Here is a 26926-nt window from a genome sequence, read left to right as displayed (position 1 = left end):
CCTCTGGGGTCTCTGTAAAGTTCACTCGAGACCCTACCTCAGCAGTTCTTATCTTGTGCCTAAAAGATCCAACACAACTTCTCTCCTGAAGGACTTGTATCTGCTTTTGAGCAGAAGCCCATCTACACATGGTTCCAGCCAGACTCACAGCCCTGCTTTCCTGCCTTCCCTATGCTGGGCTGCTATTTCATTTGCAAAAGTGTCTCTCATAGGGCCCGGAGAGATAGCACAGCTGCGTTTGCCTTGCAAGCAGCCGATCCAGGACCAAAGGTGGTTGGTTCGAATCCCGGTGTCCCATATGGTCCCCTGTGCCTGCCGGGAGCTATTTCTGAGCAGACAGCCAGGAATAACCCCTGAGCAATGCCGGGTGTGGCCCAAAAACCAAAAAAAAAAAAAAAAAAAAAAAAGTGTCTCTCATAATACTCCTGTCTGATATGTCCTACGAGATTTTATTTGGATCTCTTTTTGTCTGTTGGATTTGTACAGGTGCCTCTTTTAAGAGGGTGGGAAAATTCTATGCTAATATTTCCCTCATTACTTGTTCGTCCCCTTTCCCATTTTTCTTTACTTTTGGTATTCCTTTAATTCATAGATTATTTCTTTTGTCTTTGTTCATTAAGTACCTTACATTTTCTTCCAATGTTTTATCTTTTATTTCTTTGTTGTCTTCTTTGTTGTTGCTGGATTGTATTTTGTCCTCAAGTTCATCCATGCAATTCTCTGTGTGTATTTCTGCTACTGTGGCTTGCTAGTATGTTTTTTAGTTCCCTCAGTTCCATTTGCATGAACTCTCTCATTTTCTGATAGAGTTCTTCTTCGAATTGTATGAATTGTTAGTTTATGGATTTCTTAATTTTTTTTAGTTAGTGATTTTTTGAATTCTACTACTAGGACATTAAATGCTGATTTTAGGTCCTTATCTATGAAATTTGTACATTTTGAATTACTAGGGAATCTATTAAGATTTCTCTCCATATCCTCAGCTGCTGATGCCTTCCTTAGTTTTCACATTGTTCTTTGCATAGGGTGGGCTAGGAGCTGGAATTTCAGGTTTTTTTAAGTGGTCTGTTCAACTATATAGGAGGTAATTGGAGGTAGACCTATTTGAAGGTTTATTTATTCAAGGTACATGAGTTTACCCAAGTTTGGCAGAGGTGTTAGAGTCTAGTTAGTTTGGTTTGGGGGCTATATATTTTCAAAGAAAAAAAAAGTTTGGCCTGCTCTTCCTAGGACTTTCTGGTATAGACTGAAGTGTCAGCGGTTTTGTAGAGCAGTGAGATTATTGTAGAGCAGAGTGTGTACATATAGCCCCACAGCCACTGAGGCATCGCTTGCACGTGGTCCTAGGTCAATTTTCTCCTGTGCATTCTCTGGGCAAGGCTGGGTTCCTCCCATCTGTTCCCTAATTGTCTACTCTTACCAGACCCACAGCGACTGAGATACAGTATGGACAATTCTTAAACACTACACATATACACTGTACATAAAGATAAGTTTAGTAAATTTAATACTTGTTCTATTTCCAGATTCCATTTCTATTTCTATTATCTCTCAAAATATCATGGTAACAATGAAAGTAGCTACATCAGTATCTGCCTACACTTCTGTTGGGAACAATTTTTAATACCTAATAAATTAAGGGTCAACATCTAACTTGAAATCTATTCATTTTATATTATTTTGCAAAGTTAATATTTTCGTGGTGTTTTTACAAGAAATCTCGTTACTTAACAAAAGACCAAACATGGTATTCACTTAGCATAAGCACCCATTCTGAGCTCTACTGCCCTTTTTTTAAAGGAGGTTGGTGAATGATCAAGTCTATTTTTAACATTCTAAATATAGGTGTTCAATAAATATAGAAAGCCCTGTTAGCCCTGAGTCTGTGAATAGATCACCATGTTTACTTCCATAGATCCCCAATGACCAAGGCTCTGCCTTTACATTTCTTGTCAAACTTCCATTTCTCTGAAAATTGTTCAACAGATAATGATGGTATATACATGTCAATAATTTCAGTAAGCATTTATGAAGCCGCAAAAGATGAAAGTTTCTAGACCAAGTTTTCTTACTCAACTTTCCAAGCATCACTGTCACCTTTTCAGTATTCCATTAATCCACGTTAACCTTGTAAGTCAGAAGGGTTCAAAGATGAATAATGATTATCTAAAAAATCTCTTGAGAAAGTCTGCACCAAGGGTCAGAGTTCACTCCAGAAGAACTTCTAAGACTCACTGCCAGATTGGCCACCTGAGAGAAATAATACTCGTTAGCTTTCTCCCCCAGGAAGACAAGAAGTAGGACTTACAGAAACCTGAACACCTTTCTTTGGGAAATCTTTACTTATTTTCTTTTTTAATTTGAGGGGCATACTTGGTGGTACTGAGGACTGACTCCTACCTCTGCACTGTTTAATCACTCCTGGCAGTGTTCAGAGAACTATATGGAATGCTGGAGATTGGAGTGTGCAAGACAAGTGCTTCATCCATTATATTATTTTTGTAGCCTTCTTTTTAAATTTTAATGGAAAAATGTGAAGATTTAGATTTTTGTTTGTTTTAGTAGGATTTTTGTTTGTTTGTTTTGTGACAATAGCCAGTGTAGAGCATCTCTAAAGATCCTAATGCTCTATATATAGGCAAAGGCAACAATTTTGCTGCTGCAGTGATTCCCAAGTTTGTGACCCAGGATTGGTTTCCAGGTGACACAGAACTTGGGCCAGAGTGATAGCACAGTGGATAGGGCTCTTGCCTTGCACATGGTCAGCCCATTTCAATTTCTGGCTAACACCCCATTTGGTTTTCCAGGATTTATTCTTGAATATAGAGCCTGGATGAGGTCCTCCAAAACAAAAATAAAATACAAAATCAACTGATAATACTTTTTGACAGTATGCAATGTAACTTCATGCCAGCTTTGTCTTTGGAACTTATTTCTCCATTATCTCAGACTTACCAGAAGTCAGCATTGGCTAGTGGCATTAGAACCATGAAAAAATGCTGAAATACTGTTGTATAGTATGTCCTTAAAGAACATCTAGCTTCAAAGGAGATAACCCAGGTCTTTGATTTCTCATCTTTAAATTTTGTTTTTATTTAATTTTTGAGCATAATGCAGTCTTTTAAAAAATATTTAGTGTATTTGAAATGTAAGAAGTCTATATAACAGAGGGGAAAATGCTAACTAATTGGCAGAGAATAGTAAATAGATACTTAGATTGCTTTTAATTGAGTATATTTAATTGAAATACAAGTAAATATAATTGCTTTTATAACTCAATGTTTTTGGAGATCATGCAAAATGTGATTACAAATAAAACTCAGTTTTTAAAATTTTTGCTGATGTGAGATTTCCTTTTATCTTATTGCATTAAATAAAAAAGTTAAACATTAATTTTAGGTAATTATACCTCTCATTACTATTAGAAAAAGATTATTTTTAATATTTTTCTAGTTTAAAAAAACTTAGTATGCAGAACTACTTTGTAGCCTCCAAATGTATTTCTCAAAATATTTTACCACATTTGCTTGATAACTTACTCTCTGTGCCACTCTTGTTTACTTTATTCCCATTAATTGTTTTTGTCTCTGTGTCTGTGCCTTTCTCTGATATCTTTAAACTCTAAAAAGAGAATCAGGAAGAATGAAGAAAGTTTTAAGTATTTTAATACTTTAATAATAATAATTTAATACTTTGTGCATTTTGAACTTTTTGTCATTTAACTAGAGTGGAATTATCACCATTACAAATGCAGCATCACAGGGCCCGGAGAGATAGCACAGCGGCGTTTGCCTTGCAAACAGCTGATCCAGGACCAAAGGTGGTTGGTTCAAATCCCGGTGTCCCATATGGTCCCCCGTGCCTGCCAGGAGCTATTTCTGAGCAGACAGCCAGGAGTAACCCCTGAGCACTGCCGGGTGTGGCCCAAAAACCAAAAAAAAAAAAAAACCAAAAAAACAAAACAAAACAAAAAAAAAAACAAATGCAGCATCACAAATACCATTATCATTTACTTCTCTTTTCTTTTTTTTTTTTTTTTTTTTTTAGTTTTTAGGGCACACCCGGCAGTGCTCAGGGGTTACTCCTGGCTCTATGCTCAGAAATTGCTCCTGGCAGGTTCAGGGGACTATATGAAATGCTGGGATTTGAACCACTTTCCTTCTGCATGCAAGGCAAACATCTTACCTACATGCTATCTCTCAGGCCCCTATCATCTACTTTTCATCAATTGTGTCGGTAACTTATTTATTTTTTATTTTATTTGTTTAAATTTCTAATTATATTTATTTTTTATAATTTTTATTGAGACCAATGTGAATTAAAAGTTTTTTACAGTTGCATTTAAGGTACAGAGTGATAGTGATTTAGGGCCATTTCTACCACCAGTGTTGACCTCCCTCCACCATAGTTCCCAGCATTTATCCCATATCTCCATCCTTAGCCCTCTGGACTGCTAGTGTAATAGATCCCTTTTGCGTAGTTGTAGTTTGGGTCTCTTGATTCTATTGTCATTGTCTTGGATTTGGGTATTTAGGTTTGGCCATTTTTTTATTTTTACTCAATGCTCCTGAGACCACTTGGCCCCTGAGTCCCATCCACATTTTTGTTTTTAATTTGTAGAAAGATGTAGAAATATGGGGCAGCAGGCAGAAGCCCCTGTCTAGAAGCTATAAATACAAATAAAATTAAAAGAAGAAAGAAAGAAAAGGAAAATGGAAAAAAATAAATATGGGTCTGGAGAGATAGCATGGAGGTAGGGCATTTACCTTACATGCAGAAGGACGGTGGTTCAAATCCCAGCATCCCATATGGTCCCCCGAGGCTGCCAGGAGCAATTTCTGAGTGTATAGCAGGAGTAACCCCTGAATGCTGCTGGGTGTGACCCCCAAAAAACCAAAATAAATAAATACAAAATAAATTAAATTAAAAAATAAAATTAATTTAAAAATGGGGGGAGATGTGGCAAGTTGTTTGTTTTGTTTTGTTTTGTTTTGTTTTGCATAGGCACAGTAAATATTGGGGAAATTAGAAAGGAAATACCCTTGGCCTAAGAGATAAAGAGTATCTCTATCCTTGAAGCATACTAAAGCATACTATCATGAAACTGATTAACGGCTCAGGACATGTTAGTTGTCAAACTCCAAGGTCTTTCTTTATGGTGTCAGGAAATATTCTGCTCAGTCGCTGTTGTCAAAGTCAGTTCTCTGTAATCAGAGATCTTAGTTTTTGCATGAACCCTAGGAGGAAGCCTAAGATAGAGTCTTTCTTTATGTTCGCAGAAAAATTTCTGCTCAATCGCAGTTGCTGTAGTCAGTCTTTTGTAATTAGTGATCTTGGTTTTTAACAGATCCTAGGATGGAGCATCTTCTGATTTCATCTCACCATTAGGTGGTGAGGTAGGGTAACCTGCCCTTAGATCAAGATGATCAAGATTGTTATTGTTTCCTCATTATCAGGGTGTCATATGAACCTACCTATGCCAGTGATTTTTATATGAAATGGCAGTAGACAATATTAGTTTAGTCTAAGAATTGATCTGCTTCCTTTTTCTTTACTTTCATTAATTGTGCCTTCAGTGTTAAAGCAGAAGTGTCATCCTCCAGGCCCAGTCTAAAACAACTGTATTTTCTCCCATGTCATTTTTCGGAGTTTTAGAGTTTCGCATCTACATTTTGATTTGCCATACATTTTTGAGTTAATATATTTTAAAAGAAGTAAGATCTCTCTATATATATCCTCTCTCTTTTTTCTTTCTACACTTGGATAGCCAGTTGTTTCTGGAGTCACAGAACAAAGTACCAATGCTTGAACTGTCTAAGCAAAAGAAAATAAGACAATATTTGATTAAAACCAGTTGAATTTAATGTTTATGGCCTCTCACTTAATAAATATATGACTGATTGAGTAAAAAAATAAGTGAATATATGGATGAGCAATGGAGGAGAGACCAGTTTCTGGTACTGAATAATGAATAATTCATGTAGCTATTCTGCACTGAAGAAGGGTAAAATAATCCCTCAATTCTTCAATGTATACAGGCTGACCATAGTGACTTACTCCTGAAGAAAATGTGCAAATAAAACAAAAATAAAATAAATACGCAAAATAAAATGAAATGAAATGAATGCTACCTTTCCTAAAAGGGGCAGTGCTAGCTTTATTTTAAATTGTGTTGATTGTATTTACTTGGTCATCATGGGAGGGAACTAGCCCTTGTGCTGAGTGATAATATTCTGTTCAATGAAAAATTCCAAGCATCCATCAAATATAATTGAAGCATCTTAAAATATAACTGACCAGTCATCCACAGAACTCTCAAGGTCACTGAAAACAAGAAAATTGAAGAAACTATCCTAGATCAGGGCAATCTAATAAAAATAAGATGGTTAATTGCAATTTTATTTGCTACATAGTATTTTGTGACAAAAAAGAAAATTAGGTAAACCAAAGAAACTGAATAAATGAGGGACATGAGTTAAAATAATGTATCCTATAATTTACTCATTGTACCAACTATGTTAATGTATTTAGTAAAAAGGGAGAGTTGTGTGAACACACACCATTCTCACAAAACTTAAGTTTTAAAACTGAATTGATAATGGGGATTACAAATCTAATATACTAAAAGGAAGGATTAATGAATGAGAAGGTACAATTAAAGAAAATATCCAGAACTGATGAAAGAAAATAAAAAATGGAAATTACAAAGAGAAGTTCAAATTTGTAAACCACTGATGTACTAGAGCCCATTGGAGTGTAAAGATGTATACACATATGTATACATATATATATATGTATACATATACAGTGGGGAAGAGGTGTATGTATATCATTGATATAGTTTTATGTTTATATCTAATATACACTAGTATAAAAAGTTTTTTGTCTAATCATATTGTTGACATTGAGGTTTATACATATATCTAATTTATACATCAATGGTACAGAGGTGTATTATATGTCTAGTATATAGTTAGGTGGTATAGAGGTATATTTTATATCTAATATATACATTGTTGATATTGAAGTTTATGCATATGTTTAATCTATATATTGGTGGAATAGAGGTATATTATACGTCTAGTATACTTGCGTGGTATAGAGGTATATCTTATGTCTAATCTGTATATGGGTAGTATATGTATTTGTTTAATATATATATATATTGGTGGAGAGGTATATGTATGTGTATAAGACACAAAAACCAACAACATTGTCAGTACAACACCCAAACTATAATAAATAAACAAGGAATCAGATGCAGGGTGGATGGGGAACATTGGTAGAGGGAAGGTCACTTTATTGGTGGAACTATTATTAGAACACGATATGTCTCAAATTCAATCATGAACAATTTTGTAAATCATAATACTTTGATATATGAAGATATACATCTGAAAGACTCACTAACAACTCATTTAGAGTCTGAAAAGGCTGTCATCATGGAAACATACCGCCCTCTTGATAGTCTTCTTTGTGGATTCACTGGTACGTTCAAGGCTTCTTATGTATTTTTTAAATCTAAGCTCTTCTTATATTTAAAGAAAAGTTATAGTTTCCAATGGCTTGTTTGGTGGCCACAAATGGCAGTGTTCAGAGCTTATTCTTGACTCTGCTCAGAGGTTGTAGAGCTCAGGGGACTGTACACCGTGCCCAGAATTGAACTGGGTAAGCCACATACAAGACAAATGCCTTATCCTCTAACTTTAAATATGCCAACTCTCTAATTTTAAATAGCTTGAGCTTTAAAACCCACCGAGAATGAGACAATCTCCCTGATAGTTCACACTGAATCTATAAAATATTTCAGGTTTGTTTTTGCCTGAATTTGAACATATTCATGCTTTCTTTGTCTTATACCTTCACCCATTCTCTTCCCATTGTTAAATACACATCATTTGAGCATTTACTCCGCAAAGAATTGCTGGGACCAATTTCAGTTTCTGAAGATGCCTCCTTGTTTTTTTCCTCTGGCATCTTCAATTGCGACTTGCTTTCAATATGCCACCTGCAACAGCACTCTGAAGGACAAACAAAAAATGGTTCTAGTTTTTGGGAGGGTGATTCAATTCCTTTCAATATATGATGAGAATGAAATCTGCATCCTCAATTCCCAGTTGTGTATATTTGCTAGTCAGTGTGTGTTTACTATCTGATGGCTGTGATAAAGCCAAATCAAAAAATAAAGAATGTGCTTGAATTTTACACACTGCTGGCATCAGAGAGAAATGCTGTTTCTGGGCTAAAATGCAAAGATTCGTGTAATATTCAATCAAAGAATATTTGACTTTTTAGTTTACAAGTGTGGTAGCCCATGGTAGGGGATTCCGAGTAAAGCCGATGTAAACTGCAGAAAGACCGTACATGTGCAGTTGAATATTTCAAACTCCTCACAAAAGTTCAAATAACGAAGGGCAATCATTTTGTACTAAAAATGATCTATATTGTTATATGTAACAGGGAAGTTTGGAAATCTCTTTGTTCTTTGACTAGTCTGCCTAGTGAAGAGTTGGGTGTCTGTCTCCTTCCAACAATCGCTATACGTTCCAGGGAAGTGTTTAGCTTGAAGCAGATGAGGGAGCTGTCAAAATCATCTGCTTTGAACATTTTCACTCCCACTCACCCTATTATTCTGTTTAAGCTTTTGTTTTAACTTTTTTTTAATTCTTATAAAACTAATAAATGCACATAGTTTAAAAAGTCAACTAGTACTTCTAGGCTAGAATGAAATATTAGAAAGCCTGACAGTTGCATTTCTATCTTTTTAAAGAAGAAAATTAAAAAGGGGCCTGGCAGGAGGGCAATTGTCTTGCATTTGGTAAACTAGTTCTCTTCCTGACATCCCAGATGGTCCCAAGTCCCACCAGGAGTGATTCCTGAGTACAGAGATAGGAGTAAGCACTGAGTACTGTCTTGTGTGGCTCCCAAGCTGGATAAATAAAATCAGTAAAAAAAAAAAAAAAGAAAAAGAAAAAGAATGAGTCTGATTTTTTTAAATATTAAAATAGTTTCATTGACTGAGCTTTTTTATTTATCCCTTTCAACAATTTCTCATTTTCCACCCAGTTGCTATTGTTATTCCTCCCCTGCATTCTTTTTTTCTAAATTAACATTGCAATTTATCACTCAATCAAGACTCCTGGATTTCAGTACACTGTGGAAATATTGGAATATTGGAAGCATTTGCAAGATTGCATTTTCTCTCTTCTCATAGTTAATATTCCTCTCAAAGTTGTCGGTTTTCAACCCAAATTTCCCATTCTTTCCTCGAGTCCAGGTTGCATCAGAGAGCCTTCCTGTCAGAATTTTCTCCTGCTCATCCACTCTGCCCCTTGTCTTCTACCCCGGGTGAACATAATCTTTGCAAAATTCAATGCATTTTAGTGAAAAGAAAATGCTATTTAGTGTTCTTGGGAAACATCCTAGCCACCTCCTGAGGTGAGATGTGAGGTAAAATTTTTACCTCATTTTGAAAATTTCTCTGTGCTCTCTCCTTATGATCCGATCCTTAAAATGTCAATGTTCAGAGGTTAAAGAATTTGATCTCAGGATATTGACAGCTTTGGCTCATTCTATTGAACTTTTTTGAGTGAAATATCTTTTAATCTAGATTTGCATATAACTTAATTTTCTTTATAATATCTTCTTTAATATACTAAATTTTTCTCAAACTGTACATTTTAGGAAAATTGTTTAATTCTTTATTCTGTTTGGATGAGTTACTTCACTCAAATTTGGATAATATTGTTTTTTTTAAGTGATTTATTTGGTGCTTTACTTTTTTTATTCTTTTATTTTTAACCTTATTTGTGTATGAATACCTTAGATTTACTTCTGAACACTTCTTACCTACTTCTGCTTTGGTTTTTCTTTTCTGAAAACCTTTTCACTTTGACCAGCTTTAACATTGCCAGATGTGGCCCCAAAACAAACAAATAAATAAGAATAGAAAGTTTTCAAATTTACATGCTGCCTATAGTTTTAAGTTCTATTTTATTTTTTTTACTTTCAGTATTTTACAATGAAATGTGTATTAATTCTCAAATTAAATTTCTTCTCTATCACTGGTGATGTTCTAAAATTACTGTGATAAACTTTTAGTAAAATATTTTATTTTTAATGAACATATTTTGAAAGGAAATGCAATCATGCTACAGGGGAAATAGAATGTAAGTAGGTATATTATCTGTCATTAAGAAGTTCATCAGTGGTTTAAAGAGAAATAAAAGTTGTTTCATGCATTGACTCAAAGTCACTCAAATTCTTTCTTTGTATTTAAGACTATGATATTACTGCTTAGCTCAAATATAGTATTTCTATTCAAAAATATTGGAAAATCACTGTGTTGAAAATAACACCTCTTCTGAAAGTTCTTGCTTTTCTATATAACCATGGTCTTAAAATGAACATACTTAACTAAACAGAGTTCCTATTGACTGCACACATGGAAATTATCTGGATTAATTTCTGTATAAAAATTCCATTTACTGAGTGGTAGCTAAAAAAGTGTGAATTTGGGATTTGCATACATATTTTTAGGGGGCCACACCTTGCTGTGTTCTGTCTCCAAGGGCTCTGTATTATTTCTAGCCCTGTTGGAAAGAATAACACCTGGTGGGCTCATGGAACCATATGGGATGCTCAGGATCAAACTTTGGTGGCCATGTGCTGGGCACATTATTATGTACTTATCAGCTGTACTATCACTCTGGCTCCTGGGATTTGCTTACATGCAACCATATGATTTCAGCAACTGCTTAGAACTCTGAGCAACAAACATTGATTTGCTGATTTTATAGAGTATTTATTTTAGACAACATTAACATTAACCTAAGAGCAATGATAATAAACAGCAGAATTTTATTTTATGTTTTGTTAGGGTTTTCAGCTACACCCACAATGTTCAAGGGCTGTTTCTGGCCATGTTAAAGGAACTATGTGGTTCTGAGAATTGAACCAAGGCCCCTGAATACAAAGCACATGCTCCATCCAGCCCTTGGAGCTGTTGTCCAGACTCAGAAGTAACAGAAGCTCTTACTGAGCATTATTAGAATTTCATGATTCCCTACAGAGACTTTGCTGCCATATCTCCTTTCTTGCCATCTTATGAATGGTGGGTGGCTTCCACCACTGGCACTTACAGGCCACTCAACTACAACTATGGGCAAGTGAAGAGAAGGAAGGGCCAAATCAAGGAATTAAATTAAGGACATGCTACCATTAAGAAAATGTTGTGGAGCCAGAGAGATAGCATTGAGGTAAGGCATTTGCCTTTCATTTAGAAGGACGGTAGTTCGAATCCCGGCATTCCATATGGTCCCCTATGCCTGCCAGGGGCAATTTCTGAGCATAGAGCCAGGAGTAGCCCCTGAGTGCTGCCAGGTGTGACCCCCCCCCAAAAAAAAAGAAAGAAAGAAAATGTTATAATTAAGGAAATTTTTTAATATAAACTGAAGAAAAAATTCAAATAAAGAAAATATTTAGAAAACATGAAACTTGTTAGGGAGAAATGCAAGATGAAGGCCTAAAGACTTTTCATGATTTTAGTAGGCACTGAAGGAATGCAAACCCATGGTCAGGGTAGTAAATAAACCAGGCAAGATGGTACTATTAAGAGCTACACCTGAGAGGAATTTGTGTACTCCAATGGACCAATAGACTAGGGAGCAAGTATACAACAGACAGTTACTATAAAGAGAAGGTGAGGTCTAATCATTTTCCAAAACTCCTACTCCAGAAGATATACCTAGGTATATCCAGTATATCTCAAGGATTCTCAGCATAATAAGAAAAAGAAAGAAAGCCAAAAATTAAATATGTTTAAGAACCTCAGCACAAGGTCCTATCACACCCCAATGACATGCCATGATCTGGGAGTCAGTGCACAGAACCTCCCTTCACAGCATGGCAGTTTCCAAGCCTGAGCACCTCTTCATGCTCTCTCCACCCCATACGTGTCTCCATGGGATGTCATGTATTCATAACTTCAAGAGAAGCACAAGAATGTAAAGAAGAAGTTTTCTTTCCAGCATAGACATTACTCTTCCACTATGGATCCAGGTATCAAATCACCTCATCAGATGCACCACCATGATCTCAGCCCTATTATTACCAGAAAAAAATATCTTTGCACTTCACAAGTCTACCCTCACATAACTTCTGCTCAATTAATGCCTTTACAATGATCACAATCTCAAGTTAAAAATAGGACTTAATTCCAAAGTGTCATCACCTTCTATTACCTATGAGTTAGTCTTTACCTTACAAATCTCATTACATTCCAGTCAGATCTATGCCTAGCCTTGAACCATCAGGGTGAAGACTGGTTTCTTTCACCCCGAAAACAGATTCAACAGAATTCAAACCTAAGCTTAGCTCAGGCCTCCCTATTTCTGATACTTAATGCCATCTATATGCCCTGAATTACAAGCCACTTTGTGGGTGTTATAGGTGATTCTGTTGTGTGTTCCATGGCTTGGCATCACCTTCTGTTGACTCCAGTGCCTTTGAACTGCATCTAGTTGGAACATTCATCTCCCTCGAGGAAGCTCTGCTCCCTAAAGTCATCTGCCTTCTTGCAGTTGTATTTCATTTCTCTCTTGTGCCCCTCCATACTGTTACAGACCAAACAACCTGTTCACACACTATGAATGCTATGAATGGGGGTTTCTGACCACTGACTCCCACAGTATCACATGTATTTGATATGTGATAGGATCTTGTGCACAGCTTCTTAAACACATTAAAATCCTAATTCTTCAAGATTGATCACTTTTCTTTTTTTTTTTTTACTACACTGGTTAATAATTATGGAGATGTAACCAGGATGTAATTCTGCCCTGGTGTGGAGTCTTTGGAAAATAGAAAGTGGCTACATTTGAGGTAAAGATTCAATTAAATTGGGAATCTCCTAGAGAAAAGAGGGCAAAGAGAATAAGAAAGTAGCCAATACACTATAAACACTACAGTGTTCTTAAGTGAACATGTATAAAAGACAGAATATTTAAGTGAATATTTAAAACAAAAGAATTGTGAGATGCCATTTGATGTGTGTCTAAATATACCTGCCTTGTATACATATATGTGTAAACATTATGTACAACTATCGGGTATTCCTACATACAATAATACATTGTGTCATATAAACACATTTTTGTTCAAATTATGTCAGTTATTTCCCACTAATAGAGAAAATAGACTTCAAGTAAAGAACATGCAGGGAGGAGGCAGGCAATAATATTCTGGGGATGCTTCAGAGGTTGATCTAACTGAGCCTCAGCTATTCAGAAAGAGAACAACTCTTGAAGAGGGTTGTGAATGAGGCTGGCTGGAACTCAACAATTCTGTGGGGAAAAGACAGATTTAGTCAAAGAAAATGAAGGACCAAGAACTGTTAAAGACTTAATGAAACAGATGGCCTATTGTTGTGTGATGGAACCACTACAATCAAGTCTGTTTTTAACCCATTTTAAAGACTCATGTATTGATGGCTCTAAAAGTAAACTGTAATCCTAGAGAGTCTATCAAGCAATAATATTTTTTGTCCCGAACAGCTGATGAGCTGTTCTGAGTGATCACTGATGAGTGATGAGCTAAACATTGATTCAGAGAATGAATTTGCAAAAGGCATGATATTTATTTTTTTAACCTAAGACTTAAAAAAATTTCTATTTTGAGTAAATTTCCCAATGAAGGTATGGGAGTATAGTGGCAAATAGAGTATTAATTGTGGTCATCAATTTCCATAGGGGTAAAACTGAAGTAGCAACACACTAATATTATTAGTGATGGAAAATCAACAAGATTACTCAATGATACCTCCTTTATTTTTTAAATCTCATTTTCGTATGAAAATGAGCTAGAAAATCATCCTAGTATTTATTTGGTACAAGGAGAAATATATTGGCTACTTTTGCTCCCTTTTATTTTAGATATGTTGAAAATGTTTTTCCTGCTGTTCTATTATTTAAATCATTTTAAGAATAAATTTTGCATGGGACCAAAGCAATAGCACAGCAGTAGGGCATTTGCCTTGCACGCAGCCGATCTAGGACGGACTGAGGTTCTATTCCCCAAAGTTTCATATGGTCCCCCGAGCCAGGAGCGATTTCTGACTGCATAGCCAGGAGTAACCCCTGAGCATCACAGCGTGTGGCTCAAAAAACAAAAACAAAATAAAGAATAAGTTTTGTAAAACAAAATAACTTATTATTAAATTATTTTATGAATTATAATTGTTTACCATTCAGGGTTTGCTATGAATTTTTATAAAGCTAAGTAGTAGCTTATCTCATTTTTTTTTTGTTTTGGGGTCAGTCACATGCAGCTCTCGGCAATACTCAGGGCTTACTCCTAATTTTTTGCTAAGGGATCGCTCCTGTCTGACTGGGAGATCATATGAGGTGCTAAAGATTGTGCGTGGGTCTGCTTCCTGCAAGGCAAACATCTACTTATTATAGCACTGACTCAAAGTCCATCACATTTCTATTCTGCTCTTTCATGATCAAAAATTACTCATGTTATCATTGGCACTTTTATGAAGAAGGATCTGTCATAAGAAGTGTGGTGGCACCATTCACTCCATGATGAAGGCACCCTGATCCCTGTTCTCTTTCTCCTTTTTTTTTTTCAGAATAAATCAATGATTTATTTACATTTACATTTGTCCTAGAAACCCAGAGCAGACATGAGGCCTGGGACCATCTGCCCTTTCTCTCCTCTCTCTCCCAACCATCTTCTCATCTCCCTTTTCACATTCTCTTTCCTTTTCTCCTAATTTCCTCTGTACCCTTTTTCCTTCCCTTCTTTTTATCTTCCCTTTCTCTGCATTTCCCCACCTTTTCTTCATCGACACACCATTCACTACACCCAACATTCCTTGTTCCCTGCCCAGGCCCTTGGTTCTCCAGCCTCCCTCAGGTCAAGTCTCCAGATTTGGTGTCAGGAGGCGCACAGAGGCCATCAGACCAGGGAACACTTGCTGCTGTTCTTCCTGTCACAAGTTTTCAGCTCAGTGTTGGAAGATTTGTTGTTATTTCCCGACCATCGGCTGACAGATTTAAGCAGGATGTCCCGGGCCAAAGGTCCAAAGGCCTCATCCACATTCATACTGGACTTGGCACTTGTCTCGAGAAAACGAATTCCGTATTCCTGAGCCAACTTATTAGCCTTCTCCTTCTGCACCTTCCTCTTGCCTTCCATGTCACACTTGTTTCCCAACAAGAGACGCTCCACTCCAACTGATGCATTCTCTTTGATGCTCTTCATCCAGTTCTGAATTTTCTCAAAGGATTTCTCGTCTGTGATGTTATATACGAGGATGATGCCCATGGCTCCTCGATAATAGGCTGTTTAGTTATTGTCTTGAATTGTTCTTGGCCAGCTCTGTCCCAGACTTGCAGTTTGATCTCCTTTCCCTCTATACCCACAGTGCGGATCTTGAAATCAACCCCTATGGTGGAGATGTAAGTGCTGTTGAAGTTGTCCTCTGCAAGGCGGATGATCAGACACGTCTTGCCCACGCCAGAGTCCCTGAGTCCCCGATGAATTTGAAGAGGTGGTCGTAGGCTTTGGCCATGGTGGAGTCTGGGGGAGCCGGGGGAGCTCTCTCTTCTTTTTAACTAGAAAATTCTTCAAGAAAATATCTAGACTCAGAATCTATACCTTCACAAGTTCCATTAAATTTTTTTTGTTCTTTCTTGTTTGTCCAATGTTTTTTATTTTACTTCATCTGTTTATCATATGCATATGTTTGTAACCCAGGGTTACAATAGTTTTCAAGTTTCTGGTGTAGGAGTACAAAATTATCATCCAGAATTTGGAACAGTAGTACAGGGGGTACAACTCTTACCTTGCATGCAGCCTACCTAGATTGGTTCCCCAGCACCACATATACCCTCCCTTCTTAAAGCCTCCAGGAATGATCCCTAAGTACAGAGTCAGGAATAAGCCCTGAGCACACTACACTCATAATAAAACAAACAAACAAATAAAAAAAACCCAAAAGTTACTGCTCTGCCCCACAAATCAAGTGCCCATTACCCTCTTCCCATTCATAAGACCTTTCTGGTCCAGATTCCTACACTTCCCCCATTGATCCCAATTGATCCCCCAATGATCTCCATTGTTTGTTAATAATTATTATGGCTTTGAGATACTCTGTCACTATCCTTAGCACAACCTTAAGCTTGGGCTCTTCCACTTGTGTTCCTATGTTACTTCTTGGCAGCCTGTTTCATTTTCTCACTCCTTCCTCCATAGAGTAGCATTGTCATGTAAATGTGTGCTAGTACCCATGGCTATTATTGATTGATATTTTCATACCCTTGATTTTTTTTTAGATGCTACCTTGTATTTTTCCTTATATCTGTGGCTTCTATTGTTCAGCATGTTACTCTCTAGCTGAGAACTTCATGATTTTAGTTTCTAGTGATTGCATCATATTCCATTGTGTATATGTACTACAATTTCTTCATCCATTCTATCACTGTTAGACATTTGGACTGACTGTATCTAGTATGAGCTGCAAGGAACATTAGTGGGCTTATGACAAAAGAACCCTCATTCATTGCTAGTGGGAATGTCTTCTGGTTTTATGGGAAATATGAAGACTTTTTGAAATTGTAAGATTAGATATCCCACTTGACCCAGTCCTAGAGCTTGTTTGAACTAGAACTGAACAACCTAGCTCCCACTTGTAGGCTTTACTGCCAAAGCACAAGAGCATAAATTCAATGAGAGATGTGTGTTCCCAAGATGTGGGAGATGGCGGGCATTGATGGTGGGAATGTTGTACTGGTGAAGGAGGTCTTTTTATGACTGAAACCCACCTGCAAATATGTTTGTAATCATGGTGCCTAAACAAAGATAGTATTATTATTATTGAATAATGTAAATAAATAAAATAAAAATAAAAGACTCATTCTTCATTCTGAATTATCTTGCTTTTTTCTCACCCATTGTTTTGAAATTTTCCTAGTGCTTCAATTTATCTAATTTCAAAAACTGAATGCTACTTTTTTTATCTCATCTTGCCTGGAATTTCTGCTGCCTTTCAATTATCCTCTGAATTATGGAGTCCTATTTGCTAAGGATTCATGTTCAGGAAAAAAACACTCACATAAAAATCATACAAATATAGAGATTTATTCTGTTTGACAACTGTAGTTCCTATGAGCTGGGTAGTGCAGATCACGAGCAGAGAGGAAGATAAGGTACATTTCTGCTATGGGGATTCAGAAGCACCTGTGGAGGATGAGAGGTGACAAAGGAAATGAAGGGTGGAGTGGTGCAGAGCAGAGGGCAAGAAATTCAAAAGTATCACATTAGAGAGAGTCTTCTAGAGTGGAAGTCAAGTTCTTTCATCTCTCACAGTACATCTTATTTGGTCAGAACCCTAGTACAAAGAACTCTGGAAAGAGTTTATAATATTTTCCTCAGAACTTTGATGTCTTAATAAATAGATCCATCTTTAATTCATAGTAAGGAGAATTCAAATTTTGTAGTGATTTAAATAGTGATCCTAATTTAATAATAATCAAATTAGTATTACTCTGGGTCTATTAAATTCCTTCCATAGTCTCCTAGTTTATATTACTTGGTGATTTAAATAATCTCTTTTTAATAAATAAATTATTTAATTGAATCACCATGAGATGCATAGTTACAAAGCTGTTTATGGTTGAGTTTCAGTTGTCCAATGTCCAACACCCTTTACTAGTGCACTACCAATGTCCCCAGTTTCCTTTCCTCACTAAATTTGAGGTGCTTCAATATTTCAAAGTCACATCAAGGAGACCTGAAATTTCTTCTCTCCCATGTTTCGGATTGTTCTCTCTTTGATACACAAAATGTGGAATGATTTGGAGAAGAGACTAAAAGGAAGAAAAAAATAATTGCTTAGAATATATGAGAATTGTGTGTGTGTGTGTGTGTGTGAGAGAGAGAGAGAGAGAGAAAGACAGAGAGAGAGAGAGAGAGAGAGAGAGAGAGAGAGAGAGAGAGAGAGAGAGAGAGAGAGTGGTAGGGTGAGCTGGGTATCCTCTGTGCCGCTCCTGGCTCTGTGGTCAGTGCTCAGGGCTCACTTCTGACTCTGTGCTCCAGTCTCATCCTGGATCTGTGTTCAAGGTTCACTCTATCTTTGTGTTCAGGGGTCACTCCTAACTCTGTGCTCAATACTACTCCTGGTTCTGTGCTCAGGACTACTCCAAGGTCTGTGCTCAAGAATGAATGACTGTTAATGGTGCTTAGAAACCATATGCAGTGCTGGGAATTGAACTTAGGAGGACTGAGTATAATGCTTGGAAAAACATTATAAGCCCCAGACTCTCTTTCCCATATGTTAAAACATATATTCAAATGAACAGTAAGGAGTGAACAGAAGGGAATTGTGCATATGTAATTATTATTAGTGATATTATATGTTTTAAATATGGTTTTGAAGATTATTAAAAATTATTGATGACAAATGTCTTTGCCGGGTGCTGAAGTAATTAAAGAGGAGCAGAATTAGGCTCTGATGAAATAATAGGAAGGCAATTTCTGACTTTCCTTTGGAAATTCATTTAAGAAAGGTAAATTTGTGAGGGGGTGCTGAGAGACTGGAATCCAAGTTAATTGGAGAACCTGAAGATGCTTGATAATTTAATTTTATCTCCAGAAATTGGCAAGATCTTAACTCTAATATTAGCATCCCTAAAATTGTTCAATAGGGGAATAGTATAGTGGGAGAGGTGCTTGCCTTACATACAGCTGACCCAGGTCAAATGCTAAAAACTACATAAGGACCCTCTACTTGCCAGGAGTGGTCCTTGAGCTCAGAGTCAGGAATGAACCCAGAATACTGCTAGTTGTCAGCATAAACCATCAATCCTAATAAAAATTTATTAAAAATAAAATGTTTACAATTGCTAACTGAACCTCTACTTATCTTAGTTATGTATGAAACATCAGGCAGAATTTTATATTATAAATATTAAAAAATGTACAACATGTTTATCTCTTACTTTTCACACTCTAGATCCATAGCATCAATTTTCATAGGAAAACATTTGCATGATTTTCTATTATCAGGAACATAATTGTATCAATAAGCAGTTTTATTTTAAAAGTTTTATTTAAAAAGGATCAATTACTTTTAAAAGTCTGAGGCTTAGATTCATTCATGACTGTTTCTCTGATAGAATCATCTAGAGATAAAGGTATTAAATAATAATATATCTGCTAATCAGATATAAGTAAAGATTTAACATTCACTTTCTGGAATTCTATTTTATGGTGTCACATTTTGATTACAGTCTTCATAGAACTTTCTCCAAAATAAAATGAAAGTCTTCAAAAGCAGAGACTAACAATGCCTGGCAGATGTTTCTTTCTAGATCCAATGCAAAGTAAGTCTCCAACATGGTTATGACATGCTCAGGACTCTTGCTTGGTGTTCTTCAGTTCAATACTAGAATGTGTGATTCACACAGCCATAGACACACAATATCCAGGTGTCCATATATTGGTGGGAGATAAAATGCCCTGAATTACTTTTGTAGAAATGAGTTACTATTTGGAACACTGGTATTAAAATAAAATTTAAATTCTGTAGTTATTTTCTGCTAAGAAATCACATCATAGTCTCCTATGAGATTGATTTTATGGAGCCTTCAATTAGAAGGTACTACAAGGAAAGAATAGATTTCTCAATATGATTGGCAAATACTTGTCTTCTCAAGAAAGCGATTTAAGTTCTCAATCTTCCATTGTTGAGTACCTTATCTATTTCTGGAATAAAAGAAGTACCAGAGAAAAACACTGTGGCTTTTATTTTCCGACTTAATTGTTTATATGGTAGTTGCTCATTTTCAAATATGAGAACAGGAAAAACAGGAGTATGAATCAAGATTTACAGTCCTCTGAAAAATTATAAGTGACTTTCAATTGGCTACAGTCCTGGGACCACAGACCCTGCATCTGTAAAATGGAGGAAGTCGGAGGTGCCATAGTTGGGGTTTTTGTTTGTTCCGCATCTGTGTGTCAATCTCTTCTTGGTCAAAGGTGACTGTCCTGAAGGTACACCTAGTTCTGTCAAGAGACCAGGATCTTTCATAGCATATATCAATGAATTAAAGCTTATACAGAATGTATAAAAAATACAAAGAAAACATGATGCTGGGCTAAAGAAAACTGGAGCACTGCCTTGGTACATAACTTTCTGGAATTGTGGTTACTGAATAATTTGTATTTAAAGATCGGATAACTCATTTAGCACCTTATTGTACAATAAAGATTCAGAAGTTCATGGTAGTATCAGAATTTGTATTCTCTTAGAGTTGGCTGTATTGACTAAAGGGTGATTGTTAAAATAGAATACTAATAATTTGAACAACAATAATGTTGAATAATAATAATAAGGTTCTAAAGGCAGAATATTACACTTGATCTTAGCCAAAAGACTAAGAAGCAATCTATCTTTTTTTTGGGGGGGGGTGGTTTGGGCCACACCCGGCGGTGCTCAGGGGTTACTTCTGGCTGTCTGCTCAGAAATAGCTCCTGGCAGGCACGGGGGACCATATGGGACACCGGGATTCGAACCAACCACCTTTGGTCCTGGATCGGCTGCTTGCAAGGCAAACGCCGCTGTGCTATCTCTCCGGGCCCCAAGAAGCAATCTAAAGGCAGAATATTATGGTGGCTTCTGACATATCGTTCCAGTTGCCGTATAAGGTTTTTTTTTTTTACCATCAAAACTATTGGTCTAGGGCTGCAGAGATAACGTGAAGGTAGGGCATTTGCCTTGCATAAAAAAGGACGGTGGTTCAAATCCCGGCATTCCATATGGAACTCCAAGCCTGCCAGGAACAATTTCTGAGTGTAGAGCCAGGAGTAAACCCTGAGCACTGCTGGGTGTGACCCAAAACACACAAATAAACAAACAAACAAAAAACAAAAAACTATTGGTCTAATCTCTATTGGCCAGGATGTGGTGAGAAAGTAATCCTTATCCCCTGATGGTGGGAATGCTGCCTGTCCAATTCCTCTATAAAACAATATGGAGGGTTCTCAGTAAACTAAAAATTGAGCTGTTATATGACATAGCAACCCCTTTTTTGGGTATCTACAGGACAGAAAAACACTCATCCAAAAAGATGTATGCACACTGCTATTCATTGAAGCATTCAATACAATAGCCAAGACTTAAAATCAGCCTCGATGTCCAAAAGCAGAGGAGAGGATTATGAAGATATGAAACATCTATATACAATAGAATACTTCATAGCTATAAGAAATGATGCAATAATGCAATTTACAACAACATGGATGGAACTTTGGAACTTAAAGATAGTATGCTAAATGAAGTAATCTAGAAAAAGGATGAATACAGAATGATATCACTTACATGTAGTATTTAGAATAACTGCATGAAGAAATGTAATGGTTCATATGGGACAGAATATAGTGAGGAGAAATAATGAAACTGAGTAGAAGAGGAGAAATACAAATATGATAGGATGGAGGTCAGGAGCCAAGCAGTCTCAAGTGCATTAGTGAGGTTAAAAAGAATTAAAAAGAATAGAACTAAATATCCAAACCAAAGGAAACAATAATGGAATCAAGAGATCCAAACTTTAACAATGTAAAGTTAAAATGGGGCTATTATTTTGGCAAGCTAGGAGGCTTGGGGGTGATATGGGATACAATTGGGAAATATTGGTGGAGGGAGGTGGACACTGATGGTGGGATAAGCCTGATTCACTGACTTGGCCTTGATTCCTTGAACCCCAACTATAAAGGACTCTGTCAATGACAATGATTGCAATAAAAAAACATTGTTCTGACGATTGAGATCATTATTTTTGACAGGTAAGAAGGTTATTTCCCAATAAACTCAGTTAATACTTTGAGTCAGTTTATGTTAAATTATTTTTTAGATGAAATCATACAACAAATAGTAAAATGTCTCTGTAATATGGAAATTAGAAAGAAAGCAAAGCTCTGCAGTATCTACCTAAATCAACACAGCTTCCTGCTTTATTTCCTGCATAACTCAAGAGTGTGTGTTCACACATTGTACATAGCTGGTCTGAACACAGCTCAGGCATCAAATCCTGTGAATTGGGAAAAATTATTTAATAGCTGCTGCCATTGCTTTCTCTCTAACTGGTGGGTCACTCTTAAAGACTCATCAGTAATATCAGCTGCAGAGATGTATGTGTTAGGTACCATCACCTGAATACAAAATTCATGTGAAAATTAGCCCAAGTTCCTAAGGTACTTTCTCCTCTTGTCCACCACTCACTCACCTTTGCAGAGTAAGACACAATGGTGATGGACATGTTACATCACTCTCAATCCTGCTTACACTAATGATCAACTTCTTAAGAGAAAAGGGGAGGGATACAGAGAAATTTTAATATTCATATTCTGCAGAATAACTTAAAATCTGGAAGTTTTGTAAAAAATATATCTACACTCACTATGTTCTGTCACCTAATTAACATTAAAAGGCAAGACAAGAAACACTTGGATACAGGATGTCATAATTAAGTTTATCTGGGTGGTTCCTTAGAAATCTCAAAAAATGTATTTGTTTTGCCCACATTCTTCTCTCCTCACCTAAACTTAGGTGAAACGAAATAAATATATTCATGGAAGAGAAATATCCATAGAAAGGAGCATATCTTCCTTGGGCAAGATACAATCTTTCTGAAAATGAAAAGAATCACATTAGAAATTATAATGTGTTACTTCATTCCAATCTTGAGCATGTTTGAAACAACAACAAAAAATTTCAATTTCTACCCAATGTTCTCTAGGCTATCATTTGCATACAATTGCAATGTATATGTGATATGTATAGAAAATAAATGTTGGGCTGTTATGTGTGGAACTGGAAATGCTAAGTAAGTCCCAGTTTATACATGGGCCATGCTGTCAATTAGATGAATGAAATAGCATTTACATCTTTTAAGAGCTTTATATAAAGAAATTTTCTAGGTTGCAATCAGTTATTTTCACAGCTCTCACCTTGTGTGTTTGAAGTTGAATCTATGACTTGACTCAAGACTGCCATTTCATCTAGATGTGGGACTTGAGGGCAGGTGTTTTAACATTTGAGTTCACAGAAGCAGTTTCTGTAGTTATTTATTAAGTGCATTTTAATTCCTCTCAATATCTAGAAGATAACCCAATTATAATTAAAGAGGCTAAGTGGACCTTATTTTTAATTAAAGCTACAAACATCACAGCTGAGCGGCCCCAGAGATAGCCCAGGGCTTATCACATGCTTCATGGTTTCCAGTTCTATCCCCAGTGCTGTATTGTCCCCAGCACCACCAGCATATGGAGCTAGGAGAGTCCCGGAGCAAAAATGGGTATGGCCCCAAAACCAAGCAAGGAAAATACAAAAATCATCCTTTTAGTTTATGCTGAATGTTGACAAATATCTAGTTCTGAAATAGAAATTGATGTCAAGAATGCATTAGTCAGTCCCTGAACATCTGAGTTATAGTATGAGACTTGTGCTTTCTTCTTCTAAACTTTCTCTCTTTCTTTTATTATTCTTTAGCTAAGTAATAAGGTGCCATCTCATCCCCTAAAAGCATTTTCAAAATTTTTTTTGACCTTGGACTTTTCTGCCTCTAATTTCACTCAAGTCATTTCTTCTACTTTCGATCTATGAACTTTCAGTTCTCCATTATCTGTTCTTTCCCTAAGCAGCCTGGACCCATATCACTTAAATATCAAGATGTGCATATAATTGAGTCTCTGTACTGCAGCTTAGAAGGAATTTGATCAAGAATTAACCCAGCAACACCACTTTGCATATAACTTTCCATGTTTGTAGAAATATTCCCTGTCCCAGAGATAACACTGGGCCACTCCTCTAAGGAGCATATGTCCTTTCCTTATCTTGCATGAGTGAGCCTTTCCTCCAGTGAGTAGAAGTTATCTGTCCAGCTTCACACATTAGGTCACCCCTACTACTCCTACTGAATTCATGTGCTCACCTAGTATGTGTCCATTCTCCTGTCTCCTTATTAATATCCCAATAAGCAAAAGACATCAGTTTATGCCCCAGGGCAAAAAGAAGCATCTCTAAATTCAGTTTTCCACTGTTTTGTCAAATAAGCCCAAAGCACTTTGTTTTCCATTTTCTTTTCACATAAATGAATAAATGTTATTTTTATCAATTTTTTGTTCTTTGGTTTTAGACACTAGTTATTATATATACATACCTATAAAAAACTAAAAACATACATCACTCCTAATTGTCATCACTGATATCAGCTTTCTTTTTTATATTTTTTTCAATTTCAGTGATCTAAATATGTTTGTGGGAATAATTAGAGCAAAGATAATAAAGGTGTGTGTGTGTGTGTGTGTGTGTGTGTGTGTGTGTGTGTGTGTGTAGGAAAAGTGACAAGATAATAACTGAATTCAGAGAACCAAAAAATGTTTCCTTATAAAATGGGAAGGAAATTAACTAAATTTGAGGAATGTGGCAAGTACAGTTCCTGAGAATGCATAAAATGTTGAGAATTTCAGGATTAACATTTAAGTAGATTCTGGATGTTCCTGATTTATTCTTTTAAAAGAAGACTTTTCCATGATGCTACTAGACTAAATAGAAAAAAACGAGGTTGGAGCAGTGTTGCAAGCGATAGGGCATTTGCCTTGCACGCAGCTAACCTAGAATGGACCACAGTTCAATCCCCCAGCGTCCCATATGGTCCCCCAAGCCAGCCGCAATTTCTGGGCACATAGCCTGAGCATCACAAGTGTGGCTCCAAAACCAACCCCTCAAAAAATACAAGAACAAAACAGAACAAAAAATGTTTAGATTTTTTCTAATTCTATAAGTACTAATATTTAAAAAAAAACTTTTGGAAATTATTTTGCTAAAGTTACCTTTGATACTATTATGTTTCTCCTTTCTATCTTATGCTGATAGATTTTTGGTCTTGTCATTGCAAAGATTTATAAGATGTTTTACTTATGATTTCTGAATATTTTACCTTTCACCACTCCATCATTTCAAAGATGTTGGAATTTGTTATGCATTCTTTTTATTATTCAATGCATGACCTAATAATTGGCATATATTTAAAAAATTGCCAAGTTTTCTTTCTCTTGGACACTGAGAATTTAACTTTCTGGGTGTTTCTGTAATGTCATAGGGCACTGGGTCATACTAATATGGAGATGCATGAGACCACAAGAGCTGAGGCTGTGGCAGAGGTCAGCAATAGCTAACCATGGACTTTTTGCTAAACTGCAAAGGGAGATGGGACTCACGAATCTGGCTTGGCTTTGATTTTCTCCTTGTGGTCACTTTCAAGGCGGTCACTTGCTGCCTCCACAAAGCTCCACATAACAAAGGAGTCTCCCTCTTTCTTGATCCTCAATGTTTGCTCAATGAGTCATCAAAGAAACAAATTCAGAAACCATCAGAACTTAGTCCTTGTCTTAAGCTTTAGGATTATTAAGTTTTCATTTCCTAGAAGCAATTCAGTTCTGTTTACCTACTCTGCATTTTTTTCCTGGATTATGTTTTCATTTGCTGATCAGGCCACTCAAATAGTCTAGTAACTTGTTATTCAAAATGTAGTTTTGAGATCAGCGGAGCCAGCACTGATGATGAGAAACGCGGAATCAGAATACTTCCCACTCTGACTAAATCTGAATTTGCATTATCAAGAGTTTTTTGGGTGATTTGTGGGCACCTCAGAGCTGGAGAAATGCTGATACAATGCAGATGAGTTTTCATTTTTCTTTCGTTTATGTTTATTGTGCTTGACACTCTTCAGTGTATTATATTGCCCTTTTTTTGGTTTTGTTTTCAGTGTCTTTTTTTGCTTCACATTCCTCCCAATTTTGTTCTTTGTGGAAAATTAAAAAAAATATTTTTAGCACTTAAGTTATACATAATTATACTTTCCTTTCCATTTAGCTCTGAATAAATGATTTAAAGATAATAGGAACAAATCAGGGTCTTTTGTATATCTAGTTAGTTCAGAATTGGCAGCTTCTTATTCAGTAGTACTATGACTGTTTTCTGTGGATATTGTGAGGAGTGAAATATGTTTGGTGTCTCAGGTGTGAGTTAAATGGCACGTGGAGAAAACACTGATGGAATCCTCTGGGAGAAGCAGTTCTGTGCTAGGGCTAGGCATGATGAGTATTGACTGAGCTCCATTCAGCTCTCCCCATCTTGTGATCAGTAATGTTATTTGGAAGGTCACATGGTTGCAGTATTGTAGCCCAGACTTCTGGATCTGGTGAACATGAACATCAAGGCTATTGGGAACCACATAGAGTTGCAACTAGAACATTCTAAGTGGTTCAAAGTAATAAGTGAAACATTCATTATGCAAGAGGGAGGCAGGCCCATATTCATAGATTTAATCCGTTTATATTATTGCCTGAATTTGGTCTGCAAAGGTAAAGAATTTTGACAAAATTATCTCAAATAGTAGCACATGGTTGATAGGTAGATGATATATTTAAAAAAGTTAACCTGACAAATAGATTACTTAACTATACATTTTCACTAATAGTGACAATTGAAAAATGTCTATTTCTTTAAATGGTCTTTTATTTTTATTTTTATTTTTTTGGTTTTTGATACTCAAAGTTTACTCCTGTCTCTGCACTCAGGAATTATACCTGACAGGCTCAAGGAACCATATGAATGCCAGGGATTGTACCCAAGTCTGTCATGTGTAAAGCAAATAAAGGTTCTACCTACTGAGCTACTGCTTTGGCCCTCAGCCTGCTATTTGTTGGCATATCTAGAGAGGAAAGCCATAAAGAGTTGGATGGTTTTGAATAGGTTGTTAATCAGTCTGTGGCATAGAAAAATACTTTTGTTGGAAACAGAAGGAATTAAGAGCTCAAACTTAAAGCACTCGAGCCTAATAGCATTTGAACAACACCA

General features: G+C 36.4%; 1 pseudogene; it reads right to left on the bottom strand.

Annotated features, from left to right (window-relative positions):
* Positions 1-14889: 14889 nt before the first annotated feature.
* Positions 14890-15577, bottom strand: LOC126003794 (ras-related protein Rab-13-like; annotated as a pseudogene).
* Between the last annotated feature and the right edge of the window lie 11349 nt (positions 15578-26926).

Source organism: Suncus etruscus, chromosome 3 (genome assembly GCF_024139225.1).
Source record: "Suncus etruscus isolate mSunEtr1 chromosome 3, mSunEtr1.pri.cur, whole genome shotgun sequence".
Lineage (NCBI taxonomy): Eukaryota > Metazoa > Chordata > Mammalia > Eulipotyphla > Soricidae > Suncus > Suncus etruscus.
The sequence above is the reverse complement of the archived record's forward strand: the minus strand, read 5'-3'. Positions and strand labels throughout refer to the sequence as shown.